This window comes from Anolis carolinensis, chromosome 3, assembly GCF_035594765.1.
Source record: "Anolis carolinensis isolate JA03-04 chromosome 3, rAnoCar3.1.pri, whole genome shotgun sequence".
Taxonomy (NCBI): domain Eukaryota; kingdom Metazoa; phylum Chordata; class Lepidosauria; order Squamata; family Dactyloidae; genus Anolis; species Anolis carolinensis.
In genome coordinates, this window is record NC_085843.1 from 112583573 (window position 1) to 112606429 (window position 22857).

Sequence of the window (22857 nt, forward strand, 5' to 3'; positions counted from 1 at the left end):
GTACATAAGATACCTAACTTTGGGAAGGGGAAAATTTCATTATGGTGGTGTGAAAGGTAAATGCACAAAAACAATCTAGCACTTTTTGATAATCCAAGTATTCACTCCCTTTGTTGGGTTATACCTAAAGAAGTTTTGGTACGACCCGTTGCCTCCAGAACTGCCCTGAATACGTGCAGTTCCCGTGCCATATGATCTCAGATCAACCACCTTTTATTGAAATACCTCAAAGTTTATTAGAGAGCATATCTAAATGAACAGTATTATGGAGGCCAAGTTCTGCAGACAGGGGCGGTTCAACCATAAGGCAATTTAGGCAGTTGCTGAAGGCACCATTGTCTGGGGGGCACAGTTGTGGTGCCTCTTGAGGCGCCTCCAAGTGCCCTAAAGCCAAAAGGGAAGAGAGAGGCGAGGGACGTGCAAAGGGAAGAGGGAGGCCAGGGACGCGAGTGTCAGAGGCATCAACTTTCTGTTCTCGCTGCGTTCGCGCCTTGCCTCCCTCTTCCCTTTGTGCGAGGAGAGAGGTGTGCGCACAGCAAGAACAGGAAGCTGGTGCTGCTGGCCTGCGCAACCCCGCCTCCTCCTCCCAGGCCCGCAGCCTCTCGCCGGCCTCTGCAGTCTCTTGCCGGCCTCGCCAGCCTCTCGCCGGCCTCCACAGCCTCTCCCTTGATCAAGATTGTTGTGTTATTTATTGCTTATCTAATTGTATAGTTTTTACCTTGTTTTAATATTATGCTTATTATGTTGTTATGTAGTCTAATTGTTGTTTTTATGATTGGAAACTGCCCTGAGTCCCTTTTGGGAGATAGGGCAGTATATAAAGTTTTTCTTCTTATTATTATTAATTATTATTATGTCCAGGGTGGGAGAAAGGAAGAACTCTTGTCTGCTGGAGACAGGTGTGGATTTTGCCATTGGCCACCTTGATTAGCATGTAATGGCCTTGCAGCTTCAAAGCCTGGTTGCTTCCTCCCTGGAGGCATCCTTGGTTGGGAGGTGTTAGCTGGTCCTGATTGTTTCCTGTCTGGATTTCCCCCATTTTCAGAGTGTTGTTCTTTATTTACTGTCCTTATTTTAGAGGTTTTTTTTAAATACCGGGGGCCAGATTCCCTTTCGGTGGCCTTTTAATTCCTAAGGACCCTCAGGACACACAGCCATATAACCCAGAATATCAAAGCAGAATAACCCACAATATCTGCTTTGAACTGGGTTATCTGAGTCCACACTGCCCTATATCCCAGTTCAATGTTTGGTGCTAAATTCGCAAATATAGTAATTCCTACATAACATTACCCTGTATTGAACTGATTTTTCTGTTAATTTGTTGTAAAACATGATATTTTGGTGCTTAATTTGTAAAATCATAATGTAATTTGATGTTTAATAGGCTTTTCCTTAATCCCTCCTTATTATCCAACATTTTCGCTTATTCAACGCTTTTATTTTTTAGTGATTGGTTTGGGGGGGGGGGCAAATTTTGTTTGCTTACACTTGAAAATTACCTTGGGCCAGCCCTGTCTGCAGACATACCAAGCAGAGTTGGGTTATTAAAAGTATCTGAAACTATGAATGTTCCCTAGACACTAATGTCAAACATCGCACCCCACCCTATGATTTATAGTTCTCCAAGGACACCAAAATGAAATAAATTATTTTTAAACCTTTTAATTCTTTTCTAAATTTCCACAATTCTGGCAAAGAGATATACCGGTAGGCAGACTAGCAACCACAACTCTTCCATAAAGATTATTTTTATTTTTAATTAAAAGCCTGCAGGTATGCACTTATACGTATCAGTGGATGTGCAGAGCAGATCTGCAACAGACTATTGTTTTCCAATCCTTTAATAAAATGTAACTTTCTTTATAACCTTGTGCCTACTTTGTAGTCTTTAGACTCTGTCCTATTCCTATATGTATCAAATATATATCAAGTATATGATTTATGCCAAGGCGCGCCACAGGGGTCTTCACCTTCTAGCTGACCCCACAGAGGAATTTCCTGAAGAGATGTGGCTAGGCGAGCATGCTCAGCAATCCTGGACAAAGGTGAAAATCCAAGCCCATTATGCATGATTAACAGACAGTTTCCATTCTTGATCTGATAACACCAGCAGATGTTTGTTTAGTTAAGTCCCATTTGGGCTGAGAGATTGCTGGCTGTGGAAAAAGAGATTCAAAATATGTGCATTCACTAATTTGTGGCTGGCTTAGAGAACATTGCCACCTTTTGTTCCTGAAGCTTCTCGCCCTTATCTTCTCAGGATACTTCCTCATCACCAGGAAGTAAAACAATTAAACCAATCAAATACTTATTAACATTCCCCAATATGGACATGGACTTTCCGGAGCTCGTCTTCTCTCAGAAGAGATGCCCCTCCACAGCTAATTGGCCCTCCCCAGGTCAACCCCCATCATCTCCTCCTCTCCGCAAGGGAATTCCTGCCTGGAGGCGGCAACGTCACCAGAGCACCATCCAATCAGGGCATGGATCCAGACTGGCCTTTCTTCTGGCCAATCAGGAAGAGAAGCGGGTGGAACTGGAAGTTTGAATAGCTGTCATTGTATAAAGTTTCATGTCTCTGTATTCATGTTATGCTTGTACATTTTGGCATCTGCCATACTTGCATCCTTTCTGGCTGGATCAAAAATGAAACTCAGTGGTTTGTCTTCACCTGGTGAATTTGTTCTTTGGTCTGAAACTTTGGGCTTTTAGTGTAACACTAGCCGGGTACAGACCCTCCATATATGCGATCTTAGCCTTAAATATGACCTCATCATGATTATAAAATCAAAAGACTATGGCTCAACCATGCTTTTTCTAGAGCAGGCTATTAACTAAACTGAGTGACCAAGCAAGGATGGGATTAGGCACAAAAATAGTCAACAGGTTGGAATCAAAAGGAGCTGGAGATATCCGCAGCTGAGATGGAGAAAACATTACAAGGGACAATTACATCCTGGACAGTCCATAGAGCTGTGCTTTATGGAAGTATGGTGAGAAGAAAGCCATGGATGAAATAAACCATTATGAAAACCTGTTGCCACAAAGTTATGTGAAAGATTAAAACTGAACTTTGGTAAAACACATTATGTGATACAAAACCAACTGTGATCATTACCCTAATGAAATCATCTCATGAGGAAGTATGATGTTGTGGGGATACTTTTCCTCAGCGGGAACTAGGAAACTGGTTAGCATTGGATGCAAGATGGATGGAGTCAAATACAGAACAATTTAAGATAAAACTCTGTTTAGACTTCGAGGTGAACCTCCACCCTACACCCAATAAGCACACAGAAAAGGTATAACTGGGGAGGTTCAAAAGCAAGAACCTGAATCCCATTTGTCTTAAGTTTCCACTTGCATACCATTGTGTTTTGTGTTCTGCTGCTCCAAGAAGATCAGATAGCCTATTCTAAATCTGTTTGTTGGTTAGTAAGCTTTTGTCTAATAAAGTAATTACAGCCCAAAGAATTTAAAATGTCAGACTGTGTAAAAGTCAGAAGCAGCCTATTATGAAAGATGCTCCAGCAACGGCATAAGAATATAATAAGGGCAGTATGTTGTCCTTACACTTCAACAGAAGAAAGTACAAATTTGGATTTGGAAAGAAGCCAAACTCTGAACAAATTAAAACTAAATTATTTAAAAGAAATTAAAAGGAAATGTGGATCAATATGAAAATGTCTTAAAGGACTTAAAGGACTCTCTTTATTTGCATATTGAAATTGGAAAGGACTGCGTCACATCTTAACAAAAGAATTTCAATGTGACATCACACATTCCTATCTGACCTTAAACAATGAAGAACCCTGTGGCACCTTAAAGACTAACAATACTTTCTTTTTGCTTTTTTTTTTTTTAGCACACTCCCAGAGTTACACCTTTGGAAAATAATAAAGGCAATACCCCAAATAAATTATTCAAAAATCTCCTTAGAGTTTGGATCCAGAATGAGCTATGTAGACCCTTGATCCTCAAGACGTGAAATGTAACCAAGCAACATTGCTATTTTCACGTCTAGGGCATTGTTATTCTAACAATACACTAAAGAAAGAATGACCTCTCAATTGCCAATAGAATATCATTGAAAGCCTGCCAAGTTCATGAGTAGCCTAATTAAAAGATCCAGTCATTCTCACAGCTTAACATGGCAGATTGCAAACTGATATTTAATTGATTTTGTTTCTTTACTTATAAATGATAACAATAAGATGCCTCACAAAAACAACCAGCAATTTGTTTTGCATTTTTATAGGTGGTATACTTTACAGGTGATATAACTGCAATTTGCCCAGAACAAGTAGTTCAGAGTAATTAATTATGCATTGTGGTGACAAGACACATATGGGTTTCTTGATAACTAGAAGATCAGTAGATGTTATGGGGGTAGTGACATTAATGCCTTCCTATGAACTCTGATGAAAATAACTCAGATAAAACTTTAAAATATTTATATCTCACTTTTTACATTAAAACACATCCAATGCAGCATATAATAATAAGTAAGATACTCAGTATTAACCACAAATTGACAAAGTAGGTTTAAAATGAAGTGATAGTGATATTTTGACCAAGCTTTTTACTCAAAATGCTCTTATCTCAAAGCGAGTTTAAATGCTATTAATGCTATTAATCCCTTCCATCCCCCGACCCCTCCATTTTTGTTGTTACGTGTTTTTAAAATAAGAAAATGTACTTTAGAAATAACAAATAATGTATAAATGCACGTTCACATGGAACAATAAAAGATCAACTTTAAAATCGTATTAGCACAAAAATGTGGCAAGGAAACACAAGGTACAAAGTGAAGAGGCAGGAGCATCATTTTTTTCATCCTGTGCTCATTCCAGCCTCCCTACCTCTCTTGCTCTCGTCTCCCTCTCTCTCTTACTGAAGCCAAACATACCAGGACTAAAAACCACACAAAATCAACTAACCTAAAGTTCCTAAAAGCAGACAAGAGCAAAGTAATCTCCCAAAGCGGACAAGAGCACGAGGCATGGATGCTGCTCCCTTGAAGGCCTATAGCCGTGTACTCTGGCGCTAGCGCTCCCTCGGGTGTTCGCTCTTAACGCAACAAGCTGTTCTTATATCAAAGTGAAATCCAGGCCAAGTGATGGCTCTTAACTCAAAACACCTTTAAGTCAAGGTTTCACTGTATTGGAAAAATACTTAGTGTAGTGGTTGCATCATTTCCATGGAAGGACGTGATATTTATAGCACTGCATTTTTCTTTTGTTCTAAAACCTTAATTATAACTGAGATATGAAATGCATACATATTTCTTTGCGCATAAAAGCAATGCAGCTACTTTTATAAACCTGAACACCGTTCAAAGGTAACATGAAAAGGATTATAAAAAATAATTATATTTAAATTGAGGCTACAAAATTCTGTAAACACTTATGTAAAGTACACCCAAAAAAAGAGACAGCAAAGTATAGTGGTTTGAGAACTGGACAGGGGGCTTATCTACATCAACCATATAATCAGAGTAGATAGATATACTAAACTACACATTCTGCCAAACTAACTTAAGCTTGGAGGAAAGTCCAGGATAAGCCCTTGAATAAGCCAGTCTAGATGGGCCTAAGGGTTCAGTATGTCAGGGTTTAAAACCCCCTTGTTAGTGGAAACCCATTGGGTGACCTTGAACAAATTACATTCTCTCAATTTCAGAGGAAGGTAAAAGCAACCCACCCACCACAAATAATGTTGCCAAGAAAACTCCGCAATAGATTTGTCTTACAATTTCTATATGTCAGAAACAACTCGAAGGCACAACAGCAATAGCAACAACATTAAAATTCTGAATAGCCAGTACAACACTAAAAGCAAGAAAATAAGGAGGATCACATTTTTGTTTTTTTACTGATGTCTTAAAGAACACCCGCATTCCATATTACCCAAAGGGACTTCAATTACCACAATGGGGATTTCTTCTTCTCTCTTCTCTTCTGTATTCCTCAGTACAACCTGAAACTCTACTGTTCCTGATATTTGGAAAGCATGCAGGAGGCAAAGGAGAACTCTGTTCCACTGTCAAAACTGCTTCTGTCAGCAGAATAACATTGTTATATCCTGGACAAGGCAACATGAACAAGCAGCAAATATTTAACATTACCAGTAAAGAGAGAGATTAGTTGTAGTTAGAAAGGCCTCCCAGCAGTGTTCTCAATAATCAGTGCCAGTCAGCAGTCTGGCTACAGCATTTTGGACTCATTGCAGCTTCTAAACCTTTCAAAAGGCAACACCACACATAATATGTTACAGAAATTCAAATGGTATATAATTGAGATACTTATTCCTATTGTACCTTCTCCAGGAACAGGCACAACTGAAGCACTCTTTAACTCATACAAATGCACGCCTAGCCTCAGCCAAGACCTGAGAGCATAACCCCATCCAATGAAGAATGTATCCCTATTTCCTTATCTATTTTCAACTAACCAGGAGCAACTCTGTCTTGGATGGATTAAGGACGTTACCACACATTTTTTAAGTAGGCAAACTGTTTTTTTAAAGAAAACTGAATGATGATTGCAGACATAATGGATACATACCCACCACACCAGGATCTCTCCTTTCTATATCTAATAAAGTAATGCACTTTGATTTCCCACTTAGCAGAGGGATAACTCCTCCCAATCAGACAGATGTTAACCACATCACTGTCTCTCCACCACCAACTGGGGCTGGGGGGGGGGGGCAGATCTTGAGTAACCATGCAACTTCCTGACCTCCATCCAAACGATAAAACATATAAACATTTTTGGCTCTGCGGAGGTGCATAGTTCCAAAATTAGAAAACAACAACAAAAGGGAAATACAGTAAATGTAGAGAAATGGAACTTATATGGTCTTTAACGACTTATTTAAAGGGAAAACCCACAAACTGCTAATGCACTTATTTCCATGGGAAACCTATGATCTGCTCATGATTTAGTCATGCAAATACCACCATCTGCTAATCAACTTCTTTAAATGTCAAACTTGTTTAAAAAGGTGAGCTGCCAATGACCTGCAGACAGGTGTGCCATCACACGTCAAAATGCCGCACTTCTGACACATACGGAGAAATAAAGGATGTGTGAAGAAAATGAATTCCCATCTTACAAAAGGAACTGCCTGCAGATCCTTTGTATACAGCTTCCCATGGATTACTGACAAAACGGACCATGCATCATGGAACCAGTATGCAAAAGGCATCTGCGATAGAATATTTGACTGTGTGATAAGGTCCTTGTCAATCTGCTAGCCCTCATCCAGTCCATTATCAACAGAAGACACTGATTTAACACTAAGACAGCTTCCTTGAAATTAGTTGAAAAGGATAGATAGAGCTTGGTATCATCAATGGTCTGGTGACACCAAATCTCACAACTTCAGACAACTTCTTCCATTTGTTTCAGAGGTTGACTAGCATGGGTAGCAAAACCTAGCTCTGGGGCTCCCACAGCCAATAGCAACAGGGTCAAACTGGAAATGATTAGTACTACCTTCCGAGTTCATCCATTCATGACAATTTAAAACCCTGTGCCATGTCACATCTAAGGCATGTGACTCAGAAGAATACCATGTCTAATGGTACTGAGAACTCCCAAGAAATCCACTAGAATCAACAGAGACACTATCTAGTTTCTACTGTGGGTCATTTATAAGGTGACTAAAGGTGTCCTCAGGAGCCCCTGGTGGCGCAGTGTCTTAAAGCGCTGAGCTGCTGAACTTGCAGACCAAATGGTCGCAGGTTCGAATCCGGGGAGCGGAGTGCGCGTCCGCTGTTAGCTCCAGCTTCTGCCAACCTAGCAGTTTGAAAACATGCAAATGTGAGTAAATCAATAGGTACCGCTTTGGCGGGAAGGTAACGGCGCTCCATGCAGTCATGCCGGCCACATGACCTTGGAGGTGTCTACGGACAACGCCGGCTCTTCGGCTTAGAAATGGAGATGAGCACCAACTCCCAGAGTCGGACACGACTGGACTTAACCTTTACCTTTACCTTTAAAGGTGTCCTCATCCCATAACCAGACCTCAAGACACTGTGAAATGGATCTAAATAATCCATTTTATTCAGGAAGTCTAGAGAGACACTAATCACGCCTGTCTAGAATTTTGCCCCAAAGGGATATTGTAGACTGACTGACACAGCTAATTTATGTGGTCAGATTCAAGAAAGATTTTTTTCAGCAGATACATCCCCATAGCATCTTCATACAATAATATTAAGAATCTCATCATTGCCTGCCCTTTTATGATATCCAGAATCATATGCCTGAAGCAGGAGAAGTTAAAGAAACTGGTGTTTAATGCTTTCCTCCTCACCATTACAAAGAATATCTGTTTCAAAAGTACAAAGTATTATAGTATTGCTGTGAGTTTTCTGGGCTGTGTGGCCATGTTCTAGAAGTATTCTTTCCCGATGTTTCACCTGCATCCATGGCAGGCATCCTCAGAGGATGTAAGGATGCCTGCCATAGATGCAGGCGAAACAGTAGAAAAGAATGCTTCTGGAACATGGCCATATAGCCTGGAAAACTCACAGCATCCCAGTGATTCTGGCCATGAAAGCCTTCAACAACACATTATTGTTCAGATTCATACAAGTACTTTTCTTCCATGATGGAACTCATAAAAAGTAGGGATGAGGTGTTTTAGATAGAGAAATCTCCTATGTACTGTTTGATTATATAAAAAGGATAAAAAAGAAATTTAAAAGGAATATTTAAATTGGGCAACACAAGTAACCTATGAAAAGCAACAGCAATAACTCCAGAGCTCTCAATAATTTTTAGATTTTATTCTTGGTTGATTTTTCTCTCCTCTCAGACTATACCAAAGGACTAAAATAATGGAAAACAAAGAAACTGGGACTACCACCATATCTGTTTAGTTGGCTATATTCACTTATCTACTATGTCAAATGAATTATTTCATGGATAAACAATATTGCAGAACTGGTTTGCTTCAACCCTCCCTAGTAATATGGTATGGTATAACTACCACACCCAAATTTCTAGAATATGGCCCTGACAAATGTTTAAACTATCCACTGAATTTCATACCACGGCTCATGAGCAAAATAGCAATACAGTTTTACTGCTCAGATTGTAAAAATTCAGTCGTTAGTCACAACCGAAGAAGACCTATTGAGTCAATGAAGTGTAGATGAGTCAAGATTTACCTAGTTTCCACTGATTCTGTGGTTGTATTCTACTTGGGATTAACATGTGGATTCAGGACAAGTACAACAAATAATATGAAAGATAATAAACACAACAAATAATATGAAAGATATGAAGACAAATATTAGCTTTCAAACCTGAACGGAAAGAAAACAGTGTTCATCCACAGAAGCCTGGAAGCATTTATGTAGGTATTTAATTCTTAATACGGATTTAAATGAAGGGTATCTGCACTGTACCATTACAGCACTTTGATACCAGTTTAACCATGGGAGCCAAGGTGGCTCACAATGAAGTTAAAACCAAATACAGTTTAAACAGCTTAACAAAAGCTCAAGAGCAATTAAATAAACAATCATATTATAGTACTGCTAATAATAAATTTCCATATTATAACATTATTATAACATCATAAACAACCATTAAAGCACATCTACACATGAATGGAATAATTTCATGTGCAGATGTTGATTGGTTGCAGGCTAACCATGAACTTTATAAGAATCTTACCCATTTCCACATTAATCAGATAAATTAACAATGTTTTACTATGTAAAAATAAAAACTGCAATTAAATGAGTTCACCAATCACAGCATAATCAATATGGAATGAGGACCACATAAGAGCCAGGCCCATTTATTCTCAAGGGCATTCAGAATATATTTTCCTCTGAAACAAGCTGTTGATTAGATCTGGCAGAGAAGCTGGCCAACCCATATGCAAATATTTTATTAAAACCACTTGATTCATTTTCAACCCTAGTATGTGGCTCATGTATGTCTAGTAATGAATGGTGATATGAACTTTTGTCTCTCCAGATAAACTATCAGTTGAGTTATTTTAATTTTTTCTTGTCTTCTTAAGATTAAGCAGAAAAAAATCATTCTGTTTAAAGTTTTTCCCTTGTAAAGGTCTTCACTGAGTTATTAACTTCCTTAAGACTTCCACACAAGTGGGAAATTACTATGCATTTTTCTGGTACTGTAGTTCTCTCTGAAACATCTTTAGTTAAGGGTACCATGGAAGCTTTAAACAAATCAGACAAGCATGGAACTATTTTAATCCCTGAATAAAGAAAACTCTTGAGGGAACCTGTTTGCAGAGCATTCAGTGGACTATTTTGTTAGGATGAACAGCAACACCCAATCGGCTTCCACAGAGATCCCTTAAGCCAAAACCTACATGATAAGAATGAAGCAGATCTGTGTGATCAGTCAACAATGCAGAAAGCACAGCCTTGCTTGCAATGTCAGCTGTTTATACAACAGTTGTTAGATCTAAATCTTGCCAAATCATTTCAGACTCAGTTCACACAATACTCCTCCTCCCTCGGCCAAAATCCCACCTACCCTTAAATATGTACCGAGTAATACACGAACAGGGGGAGATTGTTAATCTGAATTCATGATTGCAGAGGGCTCACAACATGCCACAGCATTCATGCTGCTCCCTTTTTAATATGAATATTCATGATACTTTAAACTCAAGAGTCATGTAGGAGACACTTCCTCACTCCTGAATTCCTCAGCATGTTCATCACACTTTAAGCTTGAGGACTTTAGATGTATGGGGAGATGGCTGGGATTTTTGGAAGTTGTAGGCCAAAACACCTGGGGACCCACAGGTTGAGAACCACTGTTGTAGAGGAAAAATAGAAACCTGAACATATGGAGGAACTAACATCCCTGTGACATACTCTGCAATACTGCAATTTGTCAAATAAAATTCAGAGTCTAAAATATGCTTACTGCCAGCACAGCACTTAATTGCCAGTGGCTGTAGGGAAATAACAAACAAATTTCCTGTAATCAGGTTTCAATTGCTCGCTACTGAAAGCTTAAAATCCAATTCCAACTTTCCATTTCAAGTACCCCACTTTAAATACTAAAATATTTGCACAGTAATCTTGGTTAGTGACTGGTTAGTCACAGCAGCTACACAATTTAAAAGCTGGGTTTTCCTTGAATAAAAGGATGGGGGCAGAGTTGAATCCTTCCCAATAATTGTTTCCGCAAATGTTACAGGGAAATCTAGCCACTGAAACACTCTTACAGATAAGAAAAGCCACTGAAGCCCTGCACATAAATTGACATTGACCTTGCTCTCTCAAATGGGTTGTTTCTGTGGGTTTGTTTCAAAAATTAATCTTAGTGATTTGGTCTTTACTTGACAGTAGGTATAAGGACACATGCTGTGCTTTTCTAACACAATGTCTTATTTCTTTAAGTTCTGGCGGATGCAGTTCTGAGATGAACAATCCACATGAAAACATGGATCAAATATTTCCTGGACATTCTTCTGACAACAATGTTGCATTCTCTTATTTTATTATTCAAGAAACATCTATTGTGTTTTCAACAGCTGTGTTACTAAAGGAACACCTAAATATACGAAAGACACCAGATCCCGTCTGATCTTGGAAGCCAAGCAGAGTCAGCTCTGGTTTGTACTTGGATGAGAGGCCGGCAACAAATACTAGTGCCGTATGCTATATTTCAGAGGAAGTAACCAGCAAAGCCACCTCTGAGGATTTCTTGCCCAAAATAACCCTATGAAATTCATGGGGGTCACCATAAGTTGATAGACGATTTGAAGGCACATACACACATTATTAAAGGGAAGGTTATTTATCTTGACTGTCTATTCTATACACCTAATAAAAGTGAAAACATGTATGTGTGTGTGTGTGTGGCTGGGGTGTCCAATGCACAGACAAGCTCCCACTTCCACAAACAGCTATAGCTCCCACTATTCAGGAGACACCAACTGCCCTCCCTCCAATGACACCACAGGTAATAGAGAGCACCACAAACATGTCAAAGAGCCCTGCCGATGTCCTCCACAAATACAATATTGCCCACTACTCAAGTGAAGGCTTTCATACGGAGACAATTTCCTCCTAGATTTTATGTGTTTCCTCCACCACAGACATCTCAGTGTTTCTGACTCTCTCCATTGGTGTGGAATTTGCATGACCCCACTCGCTGCCTCTCCCTTAACCCTTAACTGTTCTTTTCTATGGCACACAGCAAACAGAAGAATTGATCAGCAACTGAACATACTAGAGAGGTTTGGGGAAAATTCACCATGATTTATAGGAGTTGTAGGTACTGGGATGTATAGCACTCTAACAGCACTCTGAACTCCACCAATGATGGACCTGGAACTTGGCACACAGAACCCCAATGACCAACAAAACGTACTGGAGGTCTTTGGAGATATTTATAGGAGTTATAGTTTACCTACATCCAGAGTGCATTATGAACTCAAACAATTATGGATCTGAACCAAACTTGGCATGCATACCCAATATACCCAAATTTGAATAGTGGCGGGTTTTGAGGGGGATTGGCCTGGACACTTTGTAGGTACTGGGATTTACAGTTCACTTGCAATCAATGAGCACCCTGAACTCCACCAAAGATGGAATTGGACCAAACTTGGCACACAGAGCCCTCATGACCAACAAAAAATACTTGAGGTCATTGGGGGAAATTCACCTTGATTTGGGGGAGTTGTAGTTCACCTATATCCAGAGAGCACTGTGAACCCAAACATTGATAGATCTGGACCAAACTTGGCATGCATACCTGATATGCTGAAATTTGATTAGTAGAGAAGTTTGCGGGGAAGTGATCTTCCTTTCTGGGAGTTGAAGTTCACCCACAATCAGGGAAACTGTGACCTCCACCAATGATGGACCTGGACCAAACTTGGCACACAGAACCTCCATGACTAACTCAACCTGCTGGAGGACTTTGAGGGGACTGACTTATTATAATGGGAGTTGTAGATTACCCTGCAGCGAGAGAGCACACTGAACCCCACCGATGATGCATCTAAAGCAAACTTGCTCAACATAACAAATTTTAAATACTGATGGAGTTTCTCGGGGTTCACCTGGCATGATGTGAGTTATAGTTCACCCACAACCATATGCATTTTGTACAATTAAAAATGGACTTTTTCAAATAACCCAGGCAACTCTGGGTACCCAAGCTAGTATATTATTGTGATCAACTTGTGATTCATCCCAGATTTCTGGACAGTAACTCCTATCAGCCTTCACAGAACAGCCTACAGTAAAGAGCAATGGAAGCTGCATAACTAAATAACAAATGACCCTCTTTGTGATATGTTGTAGGATAAAGATAAGAAATGAACAGTCCAGTTATCTGAATTATCAGCAAAGGCTGATTAATGCAATTTGACACTACTTTAACTGCGATGGCTCCATGCTATGGGATCATGGGAGTTGTAGTTCGGTAAGGCACCAGAATTTTTTGGCAGAGAAGGCTAAACACCTTGCAAAACTGCAGCTCCCATGATTCCATAGTATTGAGCTGTGACAATTAAAATGTCAAACTGCATTAATTCTACAGTGTAGATGCACCCATAAACTATATGATACACAATGACAAACTATAGTTAATTTATACAAGAAGTAAACTGTTTAAGGGTTTCTTACAAAGATCAAGAGTTAATTTGAAAAACACTTCTTTTAAAAGCTCAGCTGAAAACACTGCTTTGTTTTAAATGCAAAAAAAATTAATTTCCCAGCAATATAAGGAAGCAAAAAAGCCATTTCAGTGCCTGATTAGTATAAAATTACTTGTTTTTCTTCTCATGATAAAGCTACAAAGCTATTGTGTAGTCTTTCTTTCAATCATTACAAAGCTAGATGGCAAAAGGAAGAACATCAGGTCCTGCTTCCTCTAATCTCTGCCCTTTATAAACTCCAGATGAAGACTCCATTCTAGAATTTGCATAAATACCAACTAACTGGTGCTTTGAAAGGTCAAAACCTCAAATGAATCAGCAATTCAACGAATTGTACTGAATCTTTGGACAGGACAATCAAATTGTATCATGTTTTCATATATCCATGCGATTCTGGGTTCATGCATCAAAATGAATTGAAAAACACACACCAATAATTACATTTCTATTATTTTGTAACTCACGTAATTTATTTTATACTATAGGTTGTAATCCAAGGTATCACCTACTATGAATACAAGAAAACGCTGAATTGTAAAAGGCAGATCCTAGATAAGCAGATGTTGCTTTCAGATTTATTATAATTGAAAACTTAAAAGATATAATTTTAATTAAACAGTACTGTGTGTGCACCGTTTAATGAATGCTTGAAGATGGTGTAAACTTCAAAAATTATATCAAATCATGCCAATTCCTTCACTATGTTCAGTGTATTCAAAGATACCTAATTATTTTGTGCATGTATTAAGTTCTAAAGCCAGTTTTTAACATGCATTCAATAGATAGTATTCATATTGTATATTCCCATGAGATCATAGAATCATAGAATCATAGAATAGTAGAGTTGGAAGAGACCTCATGGGCCATCCAGTCCAACCCCCTGCCAAGAAGCAGGAAATCGCATTCAAAGCACCCCCGACAGATGGCCATCCAGCCTCTGCTTAAAAGCCTCCAAGGAAGGAGCCTCCACCACAGCCCGGGGGAGAGAGTTCCACTGTCGAACAGCCCTCACAGTGAGGAAGTTCTTCCTGATGTTCAGGTGGAATCTCCTTTCCTGTAGTTTGAAGCCATTGTTCCGTGTCCTAGTCTGCAGGGCAGCAGAAAACAAGCTTGCTCCCTCCTCCCTATGACTTCCCTTCACGTATTTGTACATAGCTATCATGTCTCCTCTCAGCCTTCTCTTCTGCAGGCTAAATGCAGGATAATGGTTCGCATTATCATATAAAGATTTCAAGAAAGCCAAATTTATCCTAGAAACATATCCTATACTACACACAACACAACATCTTATACATTGTTTTGTGGAAGACACAGATCTAAGCAACATTAGTAAAGGTAAAGGTATTCCCCTGACATTACGTCTAGTCGTGTCCGACTCTGGGGGTTGGTGCTCATCTCCGTTTCTAAGCCGAAGAGCCGGCGTTGTCCGTAGACACCCCCAAGGTCATGTGGCTGGCATGACTGCATGGAGCGCCATAACTTTCTCGCCGGAGTGGTACCTATTGATCTACTCACATTTGCATGTTTTCGAACTGCTAGGTTGGCAGAAGCTGGGGTTAACAGCTCACCTGCTCCGCAAATTCGAACCATCGATCTTTCAGCCAGCAAGTTCAGCAGCTTAGTGGTTTAACTGGTTGCCTTGACCCTGCTTTGAAGCTGAGATAACATGATTTGCTCATGGTCACCGCAATGAGTTAAACCCTTGTGTCAGCAGGACTGCTGACTGAAAGGTTGGCGGTTCAAATCCGCGGAGCGGGGTGAGCAGCCATATGTCAACTCCAGCTTCCCATGGGGGGGACATGAGAGAAGCCTCCCACAAATATGGTAAAACATTAAACATCCGGGCATCCCTTGGGCAGCGTCCTTGCAGACGGCCAATTCTCTCACAACAGAAGAGACTTGCAGTTTCTCAAGTCGATCCTGACACGAAAGAAAAAAAAATCCCAATGGATTTCCACAGCAGAGCGGAGATTCAAACCGATTTAAGAACTACCACCTTAAAAATGTTCAGAATGTCTGTACTGTCAAAGCAAGTTTTGAACATGGCACCATAGTAACTACAGCTCCTTAAATGTGTCGGATCAGTTAAGTGGCCAAAAAGGTCTACCTAAGGTACTAAATATAACAGAGTATTGTATAGTTCTGAGTAAAAATGAATAGGATTGTTTGTTCAATTAATACTTTCTAGTTCAGTGGTTCTCAACCTGGGGTCCCCAAATGTTTTTGGCCTTCAACTCTCACAAATACTAAAGTAAAGGTAAAGTGTTGTTTGGGAATGGGCAAACTTGGGCCTCTAAGTGTTTTGGGCTTCAACTTCCACCATTCCTAACAGCCTCAGGCCCCTTCCTTTTGCCCCTCAGCCGCTTAAGCGGCTGAGGGGCAAAAGGAAGGGGCCTGAGGCTGTTAGGAATGGTGGAAGTTGAAGTCCAAAACACTTAGAGGCCCAAGTTTGCCCCTACTTGGTGTCAATGCACCCACAGCCCTCACAAATCTACAAACCAGGGTGTAACGTCCATACTGTACAATGAATACAGTTTGGCACTGCTTCAACTGTTACCTCTCGCTGTTGGGACAGTTTGAACCTTGTCTGCCTCACCAAACTCCAGCTCCCCTCGCATTGAGCCCTGGCAGTTGGAACGGGTATCAAACTGCATTCACTCGCGTTTGTTTTTCCCCTCAGGGAGGGACTCGGCTGCTTCCTGTTGGCAGGAGAGCGCGTCTACCTGGCGGCGCTCACCTGAGAAGAGAAGGCGGGAGAGCGGCCGGCGGGGCTTTCTTCTCTTGCGACAAAGGAAGGCAGGCCAGTGACCAGCAGCTGGAGAGACCCAGCGCCGAAGGGGCCCCTGCCTTTCCCTCCCCAGGTGTGAAACTCACCTGGCCAGAGGAAGAGGGCTCCCGGAGCGGCGCCGGGAGGGAAGGCGAGGGAGCTGGCGGCGGAGAGGCGCCCCGGGAGCCTACCTGGAGGCGGAGCCAGAGGGAGGGGCCCTGCGAACCCAAGGAGAGGCCCCAGGGCACGTCTCCACCGCGGAAGGGGTGCGGGTTGACAACAAGGCCAGGGAATCCCCAGAGTTGCCTTTTAGGCAGGCAGAGGGTGCTGGCCTGGGCTTTGTAGAACTCCAGCTCCTAGGAGTCCATAGCAATGAGCCAGGATAGTTTGCTTATTTATTTATTTACAGCAGGGGTCCCCAAACTTTTTAAGTGGAGGGCCGGTTCATGGCCCCTCAGACTGTTGAGGGGCCGAATTATCATTTGAAAAAAAATACAAATTCCTATGCACACTGCACATGTCTTATTTGTAGTGCAAAAAACCCACCAGCAACAATTATTTATTTATTTACTACATTTATCTCCCACCCTCTCTCACCCCGAAGGGGACTAAGAGCGGCTTACAAGTTGTATGTACATACAATATATGATATTAGAATAGCACAATATTAGCATTATATATTACTATATTGTACTATACCACTGTACTGTAATATTATTAGTAATATTACATTTAATATATAACATGCAATTAATATTATTATATTACGCAATTATTATTATTATTAGCCACCCTGAGTCCCCTATTGGGTGAGAAGGGAGGGGTAGAAATACTGTAATAAATAAATAAATAAACAAATAAATATTATATTGTATTACATTATAAGATTATTATCAATATTATATGTATACACAATATATTATATTATTAGGATTGCACAGTATTAGTAAATTAAAGAACAATACAATATTTAAAAATAAAAACAATTTTAACCAACATACTGTGTAAACCTATCAGGATTTCAATGGGAAGTGTGGGCCTGCTTCTGGCCAATGAGATAGTCAAGCTAAGTAGGATTGTTGTTGTTGTGTCTTCAAGTCATTTTGGACTTTGGGCGAGCCTAAGTCTAAAACTGAGGGCGGGGGCCAGGTCAATGACCTTGGAGGGCCGCATCCGGCCCCCGGGCCTTAGTTTGGGGACCCCTGATTTACAGTATTTATATTCCGCCCTTCTCACCCCGAAGGGGACTCAGGGCGGATCACATTATATACATATAGGGCAAACATTCAATGCCCATATACAATAGAGTCTCGCTTATCCAACGATCGGCAGAATGTTGGATATGCGAATATGTTGGATAATAAGGAGAGATTAAGGAAAAGTCTATTAAACATTAAATTAGGTTATGATTTTACAAATTAAGCACCAAAACATCATGTTATACAACAAATTTGACAGAAAAAGTAGTTCAATATGCATTAATGCTATGTAGTAATTACTGTATTTACAAATTTAGCACCAAAATATCACGATGTAATGAAAACATTGACTACAAAAATGCGTTGGATAATCCAGAACGTTGGATAAGTGAGACTCTACTATACATACAACCGAGACAGAGACAGATGGAGAGGCAATTTAACCTTCTCCTCAGGGGATGTTCGATTCTGGCCACAGGGGGGAGCCGCTGCTTCATCATCCACTGTGACGGCACTTCCTCATTCCAACATAGTAAATTAGTTAAATTTGCCACCCCACTTTATAAGAGGTACTTTATTTCCTACTTGATAGATGCAACTATCTTTCAGGTTGCTAGGTCAGCAACGAGCAGGGGCTATTTTTTATTTTTTAATTGAGGGGTCAGCAGCCTGCTGCAATAAATCACCTCATGGTCAGAGTGATTTATTGCAGCAGGCTGCTCACCAGCCTGCGCCACAGCCCGGCCCCTTACTCTAGTTCAAGAGTAAGGTCAAAGTCAAGGTTTTCCCTGTCATTAAGTCTAGTTGTGTCTGACTCTGGGGGTTGGTGCTCATCTCCATTTCTAAGCCAAAGAGCTGGCGTTTTCCATAGACACCTCCAAGGTGATGTGGCCGGCATGACTGCATGGAGCGTTGTTGACTTCCCGCTGGAGCAGTACCTGGTTTAAACAGCTGATTTTAAAGTAGATATAACTGATTTTAAAGTTTAATATTTTAAATGTTTTGTGTATTATTATAATAATAAAATTTAATAAAACTCGGGGCGGCTTACACTGGGACAAGCCCAAAACCGTATTACATCAATCAAAACTGTAACACAATAAAAGCACAGTGTAACAACCCATCTTATAAAATTAAAATAACTTAAAACAGAGAGAGTAATCCCAATCAGTAGTCAAGCACCATAGGCCATTTTAAGGGGAAATGGAAACCTGAAAATGCATATTCTTCAGTGACTAGAGATGGGAGCGACTAAAGGTAATAAAAATGCATGGAATGGCCAAGGCCATTTATAATTATTTTATGTCCCGACATGGAATGCTTGCCATATATATGTTGTACTCTGCTCTGAGTTCCCTTCGGGGTGAGAAGGGCGGAATATAAATGTTTTAAATAAATAATAATAAATAAATACCTATTGATCTACTCACATTTGCATGTTTTCGAACTGCTAGGTTGGCAGAAGCTGGGGCTAACAGTGGGAGCTTTCGGTCAGCAGGTTCAACAGCTCAGCGCTTTAACCCACTGCACTACTCAGGCAGTGTTAAAGAAACTGCATTCATGCCAAAGCAGGGATCCCCAAGCTTTTTACACCCAGGGCCAGTTCACGGTCCCTCAGATTATTGGGCCAAACTGTAGTTTGAAAAAAACAGGAATGAATTCCGATGCACACCTCACAGATCTTATTTGTAATGCAAAAAAAAAAAAAAAACACCATGAAAGAACAGTGCAATATTTAAAATGATTAAGGATGTTTACCAACATAAACTTGGCTGATGCGATAGTCGAAGTTAGCACTGTAGTGCGCTCTACATGAGGTTACCTTTGAAGACTGTTGGGAAGCTTCAAATGGTTCAACGGGTGGCAGCCAGATTGCTCACAGGGAGCACACAACCCGTTACGCCAGCTGCACTAGCTGCCAGTCTGCTACCGAGCACAATTCAAAGTGCTGGCTTTAGCCTATAAAGTCCTAAACCAATGGTTCTCAACCTGTGGGTCCCCAGGTGCTTTGGCCTACAACTACCAGAAATACCAGTCAGTTAGGATTTCTTAGAGTTGAAGGCCAAAGCATCTGGGGACTCACAGGTTGAAAACCACTGCTCTAAATGGTTCCGGCCCAGCTTACCTGTCTGAACGTATCTCCTATGAACCATTTCGTAGTTTAAGATCGTCTGGGGAGGCCCTGCTCTTGGTCCCGCCTTCTTTGCAGGCGTGACTGGCGGGGACGAGACAGGCCCTTCTTAGTGGTGGCCCCTCGGCTGTGGAACTCTCTCCCTAGGGAAATTAGATCAGCCCCTTCCCTCCTGACTTTCCGTAAAAAAGATGTGGCTTTATGACGAAGCCTTTGGAGAACTGGTGCAATAAATAGATACAAAAGATGTGTAATGACTATTGGAATGGCCCAAACTACATTTGTGGATCACGTGATTGTGTTGGTATTGTTCTAAATGTTTTAAATTGTTTTTTATAATTCTATTTTAAATGTGCATTTTATTGTACACTGTTTTTAAAGGCATGAAATAGTTGCCTATGTTGTAAAGCCACCTCGAGTCCCCTTTGGGGTTGGGAAAGGCGGGGTAGAAATGTCGTAAATAAATTTGTAGCGCAAACAAACCATGAAAGAACAATAGTGGATTGCTGTGAGTTTTCCGGGCTGTATGGCCATGTTCCAGAAGCATTCTTTTCTAACGTTTTGCCTGCATCTATGGCAGGCATCCTCAGAAGTTGTGGGTTTATATATCTGTGGAATGAGCAGGGTGGGAGAAAGAACTCCTCTCTGTTTGAGGCAAATGTGAATGTTTCAATTGGCCCACCCTGATGAGCACTGAATAGCCTTTCAGCTTTAAGGTCTGGCTGATTCCTGCCTAGAATAATAGAATAGTAGAGTTGGAAGAGACCTCATGGGCCATCCAGTCCAACCCCTTGCCAAGAAGCAGGAAACCGCATTCAACCGCATTCAAAGCAGATGGCCATCCAGCCTCTGCTTAAAAGCCTCCAAAGAAGGAGCCCTCCACCACAGTCCGGGGAAGAGAGTTCCACTGCCGAACAGCCCTCACAGTGAGGAAGTTCTTCCTGATGTTCAGGTGGAATCTCCTTTCCTGTAGTTTGAAGCCATTGTTCCGTGTCCTAGTCTGCAGGGCAGCAGAAAACAAGCTTGCTCCCTCCTCCCTATGACTTCCCCTCACATATTTGTACATGGCTATCATGTCTCCTCTCAGCCTTCTCTTCTACAGGCTAAACATGCCCAGTTCTTTAAGCTGTTCCTCATAGGGCTTGTTCTCCGGACCTTTGATCATTTTAGTTGCCCTCCTCTGGACGCTTTCCAGCTTGTCAACATCTCCCTTCAACTGCGGTGCCCAGAATTGGACACAGTATTCCAGGTGTGGTCTGACCAAGGCAGAATAGAGGGGTAGCATGACTTCCCTGGATCTAGACGCTATACCCCTTTTGATGCAGGCCAGAATCCCATTGGCTTTCTTAGCAGCCGCATCACATTGCTGGCTCATGTTTAACTTGTCCACAAGGACTCCAAGATCTTTTTCACATGTACTGCTGTCTAGCCTGGCGTCCCCCATTCTGTATCTTTGCATTCCATTTTTTCTGCCGAAGTGAAGTATCTTGCATTTGTCCCTGTTGAACTTCATTTTGTTAGTTTCGGCCCATCTCTCTAGTCTGTCAAGATCGTTTTGAATTCTGCTCCTGTCTTCTGGAGTGTTGGCTATCCCTCCCAGTTTGGTGTCGTCTGCAAACTTGATGATCGTGCCCTCTAACCCTTCATCTAAGTCGTTAATAAAGATGTTGAACAGAACCGGGCCCAGGACGGAGCCCTGCGGCACTCCACTTGTGACTTCTTTCCAAGATGAAGACGGTGAGACGGTGCATTGGTGAGCACCCTTTGGGTTCGTTTGCTTAGCCAATTACAGATCCACCTAACCGTAGTTTTGTCTAGCCCATTTTACCAGTTTGTTTGCCAGAAGGCCGTGAGGGACTTTGTCGAAGGCCTTACTGAAATCTAGGTACACTACATCCATGGCATTCCCGGTATCGACCCAACTCGTAACTCTATCGAAAAAAGTGATCAGATTAGTCTGGCATGACTTGTTTTTGGTAAATCCGTGTTGACTACTAGCAATGACTGCATCTGTTTCTAAGTGTTTGCAGACCACTTACTTAATGATCTTTTCCAGAATCTTGCTTGGTATCGACGTGAGGCTGACCGGACGGTAATTGTTTGGGTCATTCTTTTTTCCCTTCATGAAGATAGAGACCACATTTGTCCTCCTCCAATCTTCCGGGACTTCTCCTGTTCTCCAAGAACAGGAGGTGTTAGCTGGCCAAGATTGCTTCATGTTTGGAATTTCCGTCTTGAGTATTCTTTATCTACTGTCCTGATTTTAGAATTTTTAAATACTGGTAGCCAGATTTTGTTCATTTTTATGGTTTTCTCCTTTCTAGCAGTTTGATACTGCTTTAACTGCAACAGCTCAATGCTAAGGAATAATGGCAGCTGGAGTTGTACAAGGCTCTCTCATACAGGTATTTCGCCAAAGAACAACTCCTATGATTCCATAGCATTGAGCAGTGGCAGCTGAAGTGGTGTCACATTGCATTCATTCTAGCCTCAATGCACTCTTGGAGCATGACTACTGAATGTGGCTGAAAATTGTTGTAAAGGTTACACTCAGCTTCAGCTTCCTAAACTTTTTTCCTATGATGAAGGAAGCAGATATTAGCTCAAGTCTAAGTACCTGAATTTTGAAAGATGCCCTATTTTCTCCAGACTGAACATCCAAATTTCGGAATATAAATCCACTGGTTTCCAACAGTTTTAAGGTCAAAAGTGAGCAAATGATAGCATAAAATCCCATCATTGAAGTTTTACAAGGGTTTTAGCCTTCCCTGTGAAATAGTGCTGGTACCTCACCAAACTACAAATCCCAGGATTCCATAGCCCTGAGCCATGGCAGTCAAAAGTAATGTCAAACTCCATTGCATTTATCTTAGTTTGCAAAAAGTACTGATAGTGTCACAAGGGGCTTGTGTCAATCAGATCAGTAACTCACACAGACCTTCTCCATATCAGATCATACAGAATCTTTACTATTTCTTTTTTGTATTTAAAATATCAGAAAATTTGAGAAAAGCATTGACTATAAAAAAAACCCAGCAGCAGTGAAAAGAGTGGCTGCTTGTACTTACTTA

At 41.0% G+C, this 22857-nt stretch overlaps 1 protein-coding gene across 5 annotated transcripts in view; it reads right to left on the reverse strand.

The window, feature by feature from the left end:
- Positions 1 to 22857, reverse strand: part of tsga10 (testis specific 10) — a 136277-nt gene that overhangs the window by 52783 nt on the left and 60637 nt on the right. The gene's annotated exons all lie outside the window — the stretch shown is intronic.